A 12,082-nucleotide genomic window follows, 5' to 3' on the forward strand; every position below is an offset into this window, starting at 1 on the left:
AAACTCCACCTAGCGAAATCAGGTGTACCTGCCTCTTACCACTTTACCCATGAGTGTGTCTGCCTTTCTGGACTGGAGAATGGGTTTGACTCTGTGTATCTTGTCTTGATTTGATATTTCCTGTATCAATACAGCTCACAGGAGCTGTATTTCCTGTATTCCTGATTTTAATTTTAATTTGCCTTTCTTTCTTCATCCAGTGTCCTGGGCTCTTGGTAGTAAACCAGACCGAGTTTTTGTTTTCTCTCCTTGATTCACCTTGCTGCTTTTGACTGATTTGTGAACTTGCACCATGCTCTGGTCCTTAACAGTGTAGCAGAATAAGATGAAAACTATGATTTATTTTGAGTTACTAAAGGGCTTTCACACTTAAGTATTTATTTTCTCATATATGACCTTTCTCTAGCCTGCTTTTAGTCCTGTTTATCATAAATTTTCAAAAGAAAGGTAATAAGGACCTACTAACAATATATTTCAAGGCTTCCAGAACCTTTAGTTATAAGACAGCAAAAAATTGAATCATCTTGCAAATGATGACTTTGCTATTCTGTCAGTCCATCAGCTCATAAACATATGTCATGCATGGTTCTAGGTCCTGGTCATAGAGAAATAAATACATAAATCCCTCAGGGAGCTTGCATGTTAGTGTCAAGAAAATATACACAGAAATAAATTGAATAATTTAATAATAATTTGATTTCATATGCTTATGGAGTTTGGAGGGGTAGGGAGAGGGAGATACTTTAGCTGAAATGTTCAATAAAAATATCTTTGAGGAAGTGATATTGAAGATGGGATGTTTCATTTGAGACAGAACAGATAAAAAGAAATTAGTCATACAAATAATTGGGAGAAGAATATATAGTGGGAAAGAGGTTAATGTAGTTAAGAGACAGAAATAAGGCCAGCATGCTTTGAATATAGTGGGAATGAAGATAAAAATAAAGCCTTGAATACAGTGAGAATAAGGATACAACTGAAAAAATGCATATGTTAATATTTTAGATTTCTAAATAAGTAGGTATTTTTGTAATGCACCATATTGGTCCAGTTTTTATAACATATTTTGATGTGTTATAACATTTCTATTTAATTTTTTGCTTACCTTTATGGGTTAACTTTAGGTCAGATATTTTGAAAGACTAAATCAATTTCTAATCCTGTGACAGGATTCTGGCTTGCAGCAATGTCATCACTTATCAAAAATCAAAGTAATTTTTCTTCCTTTTTAATATTTAAAATGTGATAAAACTTCTCCTCCTTATTACATTTTCCAGCAGGCTTAAAGTTTATGATGTTATATGTAAGCAATGCTAAATGAAGAAAATGCTAATAAAATTTAACCAAGGGTTCATTTTATGTGACTACAAAGTGGATGTGTGTTTGGCTTCTCCTTTCAACATGGGTTGATGAACTTTGTAGCTTATCGATGTGTTTGAATCCTAGACACTTTCATTGTTAGCTCTGTCAACTTAGACAAATTAATAAATTTTCTGGTCTTCATTTCCCTCATCTGTAAAATGGAGAATCATTTTATGAGGGTTTTATGGGGATTAAACGAAGAGATGAAGTATGAGGAAACACCTAACAGTCCATAGCACTTTGCACAATAAATGCTTGAGTTTATAGATATGAGTGTGAGTGAGTATGTATCTCCTCATCTTTCTTTAATGTTCTTTACCTCCTCATTTGTCCACAGAAGTGTTCTGCTCTGAATAACATGGTGTTGAACAACATCAAAAGGATATGTATATTTGCATCAGAAAACTGTTTGGGGGTACATCTCTCTGTTTGGGTGATGATTAAATTACATGTTTTGGGGCCCATTCCTACTCTTTTGTGGTGGTTTAGCCAGCCCTTCTCTGGGAGAAAGAGGTTGCCTATTTAATAAGAACATTAACTTTCTTCCAGGGCACTAAGGGATTTCTTTCTGCTCTGTGTTCTCATTTGCAAGCACCCTCTGAAATGCTCTTTTTACCTTGGCCTAGTGACAGAAAATACCTTAGGCCTCAGCTGTGGAATTCTCACCTGACTTCTCATTATCTTGCCTGCTCTGTGTTTCAGAGTCTGCATTTAGCATCCATTTCTACTCTTCCCTAACTTCCATGTATTTGACCATGGAGGACCTAACCGAGTCTTAAGCTGGTCCTTACCTGCATTACTTGCTGGTGTTGTTCCTCCAGACATGAACTGCATCCCAGGGACCTTTGCTCCTACTGAGACTTCTACACTCCCTGTTGGTTGTTTTCAATAATTTTTTTACTTTTGGATTTACTGAGTTGCCAGTGAATTCCTTTTCTACTCACAAAATAAGTAGGGAAGGTCACGGAAATCAAGAGGAAACTGAAAATGATTTGTTAGGTGTTCCAAAATCGAAAATGGTACTGCTTTATTTATTTTATTAACAAAACTTATCTTACTGGGCCTACACTTTGAATTAAGTAATTTCAAATATGCTAAATTGTTTTTGACTGAAGACATTTTTTTATCCTTTCTCTGTCTTTCTTGTTTTCAAAGCAAACAAAGAATAGCAAGTGTTTTGATTCATATCACCATCTTCAAAGTATTTACTACACACTTGCTCTTGAATGGTGACTTGCTTGTTTCAACAAGTTAAGTGTTGATTACCTTGAGAGAAGTAACCATGTCCCCCACTCAACCAAGTACAAAACAAGTGCTCAGAATTTATTTATTGAACAAATAACTGGATATATGGGAAAAAAGAAGCTTTCAATAGATACTTCATTATATTTACCCAGAAAGAAACCCAATATTTTCCAGAATATGATACCACCTCTCAGTGACACTTATGCCCTTTATGTGATGATTCCCTGTTCAAGTAGTTTAGGAGTTAGATATTGTATATATTTAACTGGCATTCGAATGATTCGGTTGCATGACTTGAATAAGATAACTAACATAGACCAAGTAGATATTTATTTCCAGTAATTAAATCATTTAAAAATGTTTAATATGTGCTTACACAGATTTATTCAGTATTTCTAGAATTATTTGATTATGGCTATCAAAATTGGTAGCTTTGAAATTCATCTTTTTCATCATAAAATACAAACTAATTTAAAAATTGTAAGAAATCTATGGTGGGAAAAATATTTTCTGAAGTCAGGGTGTATGCTAATTAGTTATGAATATAGATTGAATATATGTTCTAGAAAATTTTATGAAGGAATGTATGTGATTTTAAAAAGTGTATTATCTAAAACTTCTCTAAATTATAGGTGAATTGTGAGAGTGTGTTTCAATAAATAGAATAACCTACAGTTAACACTGAACATAAAGTAAAAAGATGTTCTGATAACTATATGGGTAATTGGGGCAAAATGGGCTATAAAAGAGTAAGCTAGGAATGCTTATTATTCTATTTCAGTATTTTGGTATTGCTGTAATGAATAAAAAGAATACTTGCCTGTAGGTTATCTGTGATCACTGCTAAAGATAGAATTTGGAATGCAATGCATTGCCCTGTCTGTTTGAAGCAACACTTCTCCATTAAATTTTTTTTAAAGAAATTTTTATTAAGCCCTTTCCTTGTACCTGGTGACATGCATTTAGGGAAATGGAAATGAATATTACATTGGATCTGACTTCTAGATGTCTATAATACAGATGAAACTAGTACAAAGAGTATTTTTTTTAGAAGATAATTGAGGTTCACAATTTTTATCAATGCCCCTCCTTTGCTTTTCCATTTCATGTACTATTATATAGCAAAATCACTTTAAAAGTGACAAGTCTAGGGCTTCCCTGGTGGCGCAGTGGTTGAGAGTCCGCCTGCCGATGCAGGGGACACGGGTTCATGTCCCGGTCTGGGAAGATCCCACATGCCGCGGAGCGGCTGGGCCCGTGAGCCATGGCCGCTGACCCTGCGCGTCCGGAGCCTGTGCTCTGCAACAGTGAGAGGCCCCGCGTACCGCAAAAAAAAAAAAAAAAAAAAAAAGAGACAAGTCTAAATTTTAAGCTTATAAGAACACAGAATTTCTCACAAATGTACATGCTATATATTTGACTCCCCGCCCCACCCATCAGTGGGCACCACATAGTATCCAAATAATTAGGCACTAGAAGCAAAGCTTATGAGGTTATGGGTACTAGTTCTCTCTTTCCTTTTCCTTTTTCTTTCTTTCTTTCTTTTTTTTTTTTTTAAGTGACTGAAAAGTCTGACATAGCAAGGCATTGTAAGTACATGTCCCATAGGGAATCTGTAGAGTCACAGTGAAGGGTGATGTTCAGATGTTGACTGATTGATGTTAATAAAGAGCATGATCCTTTTGGAATAAATTTCTCCCCAACCCCTGGATGTGCCTCCCAGGAGTTCAACACTTACCTGACAGACAGGTGTCAACTGTGAATACTCAGCTGTAAATTCAGTAAGGAAGGAAGCTGTCTGCAGTTCTGACTCAGAGGATAGGAAAAAGAAGAGAGGACTGCAAGTTTCACCATATCTTCCACCTGGAGCAGGTGGATAGAAAATGTCGTTTCTGAAAGGATTCCCTGAAAACATCTTTTCCACTCTTGTCATTTAGAATCCTTACCTGTATGTCAAGCCTTTCAACATGTTATTCGTGATGAGCTTAGGTTGTAATTATCCTGAGATATGATCTTTCTTAATTAGACTCAAAAGAGGTATAAATGACTAATAGCTAACTCCCTCCTGGGGAAAACTTTTGGCCACAGGGAGAGTAGACAAGATATAAGAGAAACAAGGAATTTGAGAGTAGAGAGAACTGCACAGCACAGTAGGAAGGCAGAAAACGAACTATGGTGTATACAAGGACGAGCCCTGCCTACTCAAATTTTCTCAGGGCCACAGAGGTCTATTGGCATACATCATCATGAAATTGCAGGAGATGAATCAGAGACTGAGGGGATTGTGTGACTCAAATGTTATGAGTGAGCTCTTGGAGTGGGGTGGTATATTGCTTGTACATTCTTGGGATAGGCAGCTGAGTAAAGGAGAGAACAATTGGAGAATTGCTTAAGGAAATGAAAGAAAGAAAAGATGGAAGTGGTGTGGGGAAAATCTAAAGCAGATTTCCAAGTGGAGATTTGGGGATTTTTGAGAATGAACTAGTATGATGTAAGCACTTGATAGGATTAATTGGCAACAGATTAGCACATAAGACTCCTGACTCCTGCTTTGGGGTTAGAAGATTTCCTGATTCTTCCTCTTCTTCCTCTTTTTTTTTTTGCGGTACGTGGGCCTCACTGTTGTGGCCTCTCCCATTGTGGAGCACAGGCTCCGGATGCACAGGCCCAGCGGCCATGGCTCACGGGCCCAGCCGCTCCGCGGCATGTGGGATCTTCCTGGACTGGGGCACGAACCCGTGTCCCCTGCATCGGCAGGTGGACTCTCAACCACTGTGCCACCAGGGAAGCCCTTTTTTTTTTTTTTTGATTGTTATAATGCTAGGACTCCAGTCTACATCTGGAGACAATTCTAGAGCTAGCTAGATCCTTGGTGAAAGTCAAATAAGCAACTAGTTATGTATATTTTTTTCTATCACAACTACATTTGTCCTTTATAAGAAACTATTTCATAATTTTTCTCCTCTCACATATTCTCTGTGCACATTTTTTGCAATATGAAAAATCATATTATTTTATTCTTAGTCACTAGTAATTTATGACTCTTCTCAACAAGGGCTGACTATAAAAGCTCTCTCTTCAGTTAGCTTGTAGTATCTTGTCCATGGAGCTTCCCAGGCATGTGTGTAGATATTATTAGTCTACCTCTAGGAAGTATTAAGCTTTTGTAGGAATATCAACTCTAATGCATAATTCTCCATTTAATTTTTGTTATGAATTTTTTCCTTAAAATTTGTTCTTATTCTAGTGCTTACAAGTGAACAAGTTAAGATACAAAAAAATTTCCCACTAAGGGTACCGTAGCTACTCATATGGACTTTTTATGAAATGGTACTGAAGTGCAGTACCCTCCAGTCTCCCTTGACCCTTTGGCAGGGTCTTGGCATTAAGAGAGGTGTGCCTAAGTCTCTGTGTCTCAGGTTACAAAGAGTTATTGTGTGAGCTGTTAGCCTAACGGTTTGGTAGCTGTGTGAGAGTGCCTGGAAGGCTGCATTTGAACTATCTGCCAGGCAGGGTTCCTTACTGTTCTCTAAATGTACCATGCTCATTACTGTAGCTAATGGTTAGAAAATAAGTGTGGAGAGTAGGGAGAGACCACAGATCTTTCAAGACTCCTATTAAAGTTCCTCCTCCATTGTTAAACTTTCTGATCATTCCAACCCCCGATCTCTCCATACTGTTAATGTCTATAACACTTATTATCATATTCTTTCATTATGGCTTTTAATCGTGAGCTGTCTCTATCATTTTCTAAGTGTTTCTAGGGTCCTGTGTTATACTGCTCATTCTAAGTAGGAGAAGATTGCCCCTTTAACTTCTCTTGTCTTCTTTATGGGTTTTACCAAGGAGCCACTCCATTAAATTCTATCCCTGTTGAATAAATGAGTTGTAATCATTATTAAAGATTTAAACCATTTAAAATTAATATTTTGTTTGAATGAGAAAAGTGGCAAAATGAGCTGATTATTATTAAATATCTGATGGAATAGATATAATTATAACAGGCAGCACTTTCCAAACTTCAAGAGTGTATGAAAGACTACATATTTTTAAAATATAGTGAATTCTGTGTGGATCAATAAGAAGAGATGGTGTTAAATGATACTTTTCTTCTTTAGTTCTTTTTCTTTGAAATATTTGAAAACAATGTCTGCCTGTCTACTCAGTGTGTTTAGGAACACTGTAAATTGAGAGAGCCGATCCCTTGAGAAGTGGTAGACTACTGGTACTTATTTGCACAGAAGACCTAAACCAATTTAGAAGCATGGAGAAGTTGGATCGAACTTCAGTTAATTGAATAAAAGTGAAACATAAAATATCAGGTCAACAGGAACATAACACATGTTAGCCATCCTTTAGTCTCAGGATACAGCAGTAAGTACAGAGGGATTCTCTATGTCACAGGCATCTTATCATAGGACCTTTGTATGGCTACTTCAACTTTTTCAGCTTCAAAATGGAGTCAATACTTCCTATTTTTCATTTATTCACTCACTAAAAATATTTTTTCTGTCTTCAGTATGTACCAGAATCCTTTCTAGGGACTAGGGGATCCAGCAGGAGACAAAAGACATAAAGTCTTTGCTGTCACAAATCTTACATTCTAGTATATTTTTGTGCATATGTGTGCTGGAGGAGTGGTTATGTAGGTGAAGGTATGCAATGCATCTAGAGTACAGACATTCATTAACAATAGCTATCATTTATTGAGGCACTACTATGCACTAAGAAGTTAACATACAATTTCTCATAACACAATAGTCCATATCTTAAACGTGAGAATATTGACTTTGCAAAAAATTGATTTGGTAAGAATTAAATGATTTTCAAGAACTCTTAAGTGACACAACCTAGATTAAATATTCACCTTCTCTTATTTACCTTCTCTTTCTCCTGGCATTACCTCTTAGGACATAGCAGATTGTCAGGTTTATAGCATATGTAGGTGTTTTAGGAATTATAATCCAACATATACCAAATATGAATTTTTGTAACAGTGAGCTGCAGTGATATCTCCATTTTGGCAGAGACCATGCATATCCTGCATCATTCTGTCCCCTGCCTCTAAAGCTCAGAATTATCTGATGAGTGAATAAATGAACGAATAGATGAATATGCTGGGTTATTTGAAGGTCCTTTTGTTTTACTGTTTATTTTTAATTATCTGAGGTATATTATTGTCAATTCACATTTCCTTTGCTGAATTAGTCTTTTACGGACTGGATTTAAGCCTCAGCAGAAATGAGTTCTCTGCCACACAAGTCTTGTAAAAGTCATGTTTTACTGCTATAAACTCAAGTGATACATTTTCAGCAGGGAAAACACAGGACTTCAAGCCGGCAGCAGTGCAATGGGCATACCTTATAAAATTCCCATTTCCCAAGGGAGATGTATTCCCGTGGGTAATGGTGTTCAGCCTGGCCTGGATGAAGTTCTTCTAAGTCTCCAGTGCCTCTAAATAGAAGCTACCCAGATTTTTCACTTCAACCATATCATTCTGAAATTGCCTGCATAACTGCAAAAAGTATTGGGTTGGCCAAAAAGTTTGTTTGGGATTTTCTGTAACATCTTAGAAAAACCCAAACGAAATTTTTGGCCAACCCAATACTTCCAGTTTCTCTGATGATTTAGCTCCAGGTATAATTTGTTTCTAACACCAGCAGTTTCTTGCTACATTATCTGTGGCTCCTGTGATAAAGATAAGGCATTCTACATGCATCTCAGGCATAAAAGTATGACCAGTCTATATGCATGTGCTGTCAGCAAAATTTTCCTACTGTATAAAACCCGGCAGGAACTGAGTTCAGCAGGCCTGGAGAGGGCCTCTAACACAATAGCTTTTATTTACTGCTCAGATAATCCCTACTGATAGTTATCAGTTGCCTAATTGACAATCTGATGAATGACAGGTAAAATCATGGTTCAAATAGAAATGATGTATTAAGCTCCTACTATGTACAAGGCATTTAGTTAGGCCCTTTATTGCATAGATGCAGGATTAAGGTGCAAACACTTGAAGAGTTAAAAAAACTGTTCATATCCAATGCTCTATGCTCTGTGTGGCAGGAGGTTGCTCTTAGAATATGGCACAGGGTAGGGTTTTGATATTTTTTAATGAAATGAATAAAACATAGCATTAGAATTCAAATCTATAAATTTCAAATGAATGAATGGTAATGATCAGTTCTCTAGAAGTTTAGGTGAAGGAGTGATACATTCAGGTCTAGAAAAGCCTTAAATGTAAAGATACTGTCTGCTTATCTATCTATCCATCTATCTATCTGGCATCTATCTGTCTATCTTTGAAGTTTGCCAAGTGTTTATATTTATACTTTTATTTTGATCCTATTAACATTCCTGCAAGATAGGTGTTGGAACAGATATTATTATTCATTTAAATGGCAACAAGAGTTCAATATAAATTTAAGGATGGAAAACTTTTCCCTTCTGTGTTCTTTCGCTGGACTAATAATTAAATTGACATAGGATACATTAATAGGAGAAAAACAAATTTCATATGTATGGAAGCCACATAAAAATATGAGACTTTCCAGCAGTCAGATAATTGAGGCTTATATACCATCCTGAGCTGAGGAGTAGAGGGTAGGGGCCTGGGGTTTCAAAGGGAAGGAAGACAATTCACAGGAAGGTGGGAAGAGCAAATGTTGGGTAAACAAATGTTGCTATGTCTTACAGTTAAATCTTTCTGTATAAAATGTTATTCAGGATAATAGCTCTCTTCCTGATACAGGTCCCCTATCTAAAGCTTTTCTTGAGTCTGATGAGCCCCAATTGTCTTCAGCTCGAAATAATCCACATGCCAAAGTGGCATATTCTGGAGTGGGGTATTCTGCTCTCCCTCATAACTTTTCCAAATGTCATAGCTAGTACATGACAAAGTTGGACTTTGTTCATGTTATACCCAGTCCAGTGCTCCTTCTAGCTTAGTACAGTGTCATCTTCCACATTAGTAGAAACATTACTACAAGTAATAGAGTTTCACTAAGTTGGTATATATGTTCTAGGTGAAAGTTACCTTCTGTTGCTATCCTAGAATCTGGAGGAACATACTTGCAGTCATTCATCCAGTCTTTCAGATGCGTATCTCCACTGAATGTTTATGCCTTAAAAGAAAATCAGTAGTTATCAATGACAGTGGTTGAAGAATCCAAATGGGTCTTTCTAAACACTATTGTGGCTGTATGTGGAATCAGTGAGTAGGGAACTAGGTGAGGGTTGAAAGGAAGACCATGAGTAATAATACAAAAACAGACAGATCATGAAAATGACACAGTCATTCACTCACAAATGATTCTTGGGCAGTGACTGCATAAAGCACGCAGAGGGACATCAAGCCTTCCCTAGTTTGCTTGCCAATAAAGATTGTCTCCTAAGTGTGTTGTAGTCCATCTGGCACAGCACATTTCTGGCAAGAGTGCTTTCTAAATAGCAAGCTTCTTTTCTGCGGACTGGCACAGATTTTGCAGGTGATAACCTGCCTGTGCCCCAGGGCAGATATATTACTCTGCAACAAGAAGTTGATGCTGAACCTCTGCTTGGCCTCAGAATCCATTCAGTGGTAGAAGCCAAGCAATTTCACATATTTCAACATAATGTACCTTCAAGCCTCAAGAATGCCTTGCTCTGTCTCTGGAATATCATCTCTTTTGTGTAAAATCAAGCCCCATAATGGTCTGGCAAGGATGCTCCAAGGAAGTGGGACAGTAGAACTCTGATGTTTCTTTTGGGGAATCACTGCTCCCCAGCAAGCTTCCCAGGTGGGACTGAGGGAGTTGTAATCTTGTCAGCTCAGACTAGCCCTGGAATAATTATCTTTATTGCCTGTTGTGCATGCAAGTAGTTCCTGCTCATGTGACAAAACAAAAGGAATATAAGCCAAATTTGCATATATATGGTTTGGTCCTGCAGACCTGGCATTTTCAATAAGAAAGATAGTGATTTGGAAATGATGCCAGGTGCCTCTTTTTTTGCATTTGACTCAAAGGTCTGAATAAGGAAAATGAGCAAGATCCCCTAAAATATCTTTTTCTTTCCTACTTTTGCCCCATATTTTTATTCAAATCATTTCAAACAAGAATTATGAAAATAATTCATCTTCTTTTGTTTCAAAGATATACCCCCAACATTTCTGATATGATTACTCTGGGACCTCTGAAATTCATCAAGAAGTTGCATTATTAGTCTATTAGTATTTTTAAAGTATTATCCCTTGAGGCAGTGAAGCCTGTAACTCCCTTTCCCATCAGAAAAGCTGATGGGAAAGCTTTTCTGTTTATCACACCTATTGGAATATCACTTGCATTTTCTACACAGCTTTTCCTGACATTTCAGGTCCTCACTATTCTCACACTGTGTCATCCAGGTTAGTATTTTATAAACATTATTGTTTTTCATTTCATATGAGTTCAGTCTACTTTTCAAGCTAGAACATCAGCTATGTTAGCTGCGCTTTTGTTCACAGGAGAGGCACAGGTCCATGGGACACTAGAACTAGTTGTCTGGCCCAGGCCTCTCCCTTCATAGTTGAGGAAACTGAAACCCAGTGAAAGTTAAGATCCTGTTCAAGATGTTTTAGTGAGTTAGTGGCAGAATCAAGACTATAGAACTAGTTATGGAACCTTCTGACTATTGGTTCACTGCCTTAAATACCATAGGTATTAAATAATTGCATGATGTGAATGAATTGACTTATCCAGTGCTTATCAGCTGTTGGAGGGAGCCATTTTTCGTTTGTCATCACGTTTATAAATACATATGTACATAAATATATATGTAAATAAATATATATCTAGAATAGAACATTAAACTTCACTGGGCTTCAGGTTCCTCATATATATACACACACACACACACACACACACACACACAATTATCCAGTGCTTATCAGCTGTTGGAGGGAGCCATTTTTCGTTTGTCATCACGTTTATAAATACATATGTACATAAATATATATGTAAATAAATATATATCTAGAATAGAACATTAAACTTCACTGGGCTTCAGGTTCCTCATATATATACACACACACACACACACACACACACACACACACACATATTCCCCCTAGCAGGCTTCATTGCCTCAAGGGATGATATTTTAAAACAAAATACTGATGGACTGGTGAGAACACTAGAATCACAACTAACTGCTGAACAGTCATTGACAGGAGGACACTGGAACTCACCAAAAATGATGCGCCACATCCAAAGACAAAGGAGAAGCTGCAGTGAGATGGTAGGAGGGGTGCAATCAGAATAAAATCAAATTCCATAACCACTGGGTGGAAGAACACTTATACCACAGAAGTCCACCCACTGGAGTGAAGGTTCTGAGCCCCACAATAGGCTTCCCAACCTGGGGGTCCGGCAACAGGAGGAGGAATTTCTAGAGAATCAGACTTTGGAGTCTAGTGGGATTTGATTGCAGTACTTCGACAGGACTGGGGGAAACAGAG

At 37.3% G+C, this 12,082-nt stretch overlaps 1 long non-coding RNA gene across 1 annotated transcript in view; it reads right to left on the reverse strand.

Moving 5' to 3' along the window:
• Positions 1-3,932: 3,932 nt before the first annotated feature.
• The window catches only part of LOC112409289 (uncharacterized), a 13,712-nt gene continuing 5,562 nt past the window's right edge, over positions 3,933-12,082 (reverse strand). The window contains exons 2-3 of the long non-coding RNA XR_003005134.1: positions 9,644-9,731; positions 3,933-4,470 (exon numbers count right to left, since the gene is read on the reverse strand). This is a non-coding gene — a long non-coding RNA (uncharacterized LOC112409289). The remainder of the gene's footprint in view (positions 4,471-9,643; positions 9,732-12,082) is intronic.

The sequence above is a fragment of the Neophocaena asiaeorientalis genome, unplaced genomic scaffold (genome assembly GCF_003031525.2).
Source record: "Neophocaena asiaeorientalis asiaeorientalis breed wild unplaced genomic scaffold, Neophocaena_asiaeorientalis_V1.1 scaffold197, whole genome shotgun sequence".
Lineage (NCBI taxonomy): Eukaryota > Metazoa > Chordata > Mammalia > Artiodactyla > Phocoenidae > Neophocaena > Neophocaena asiaeorientalis.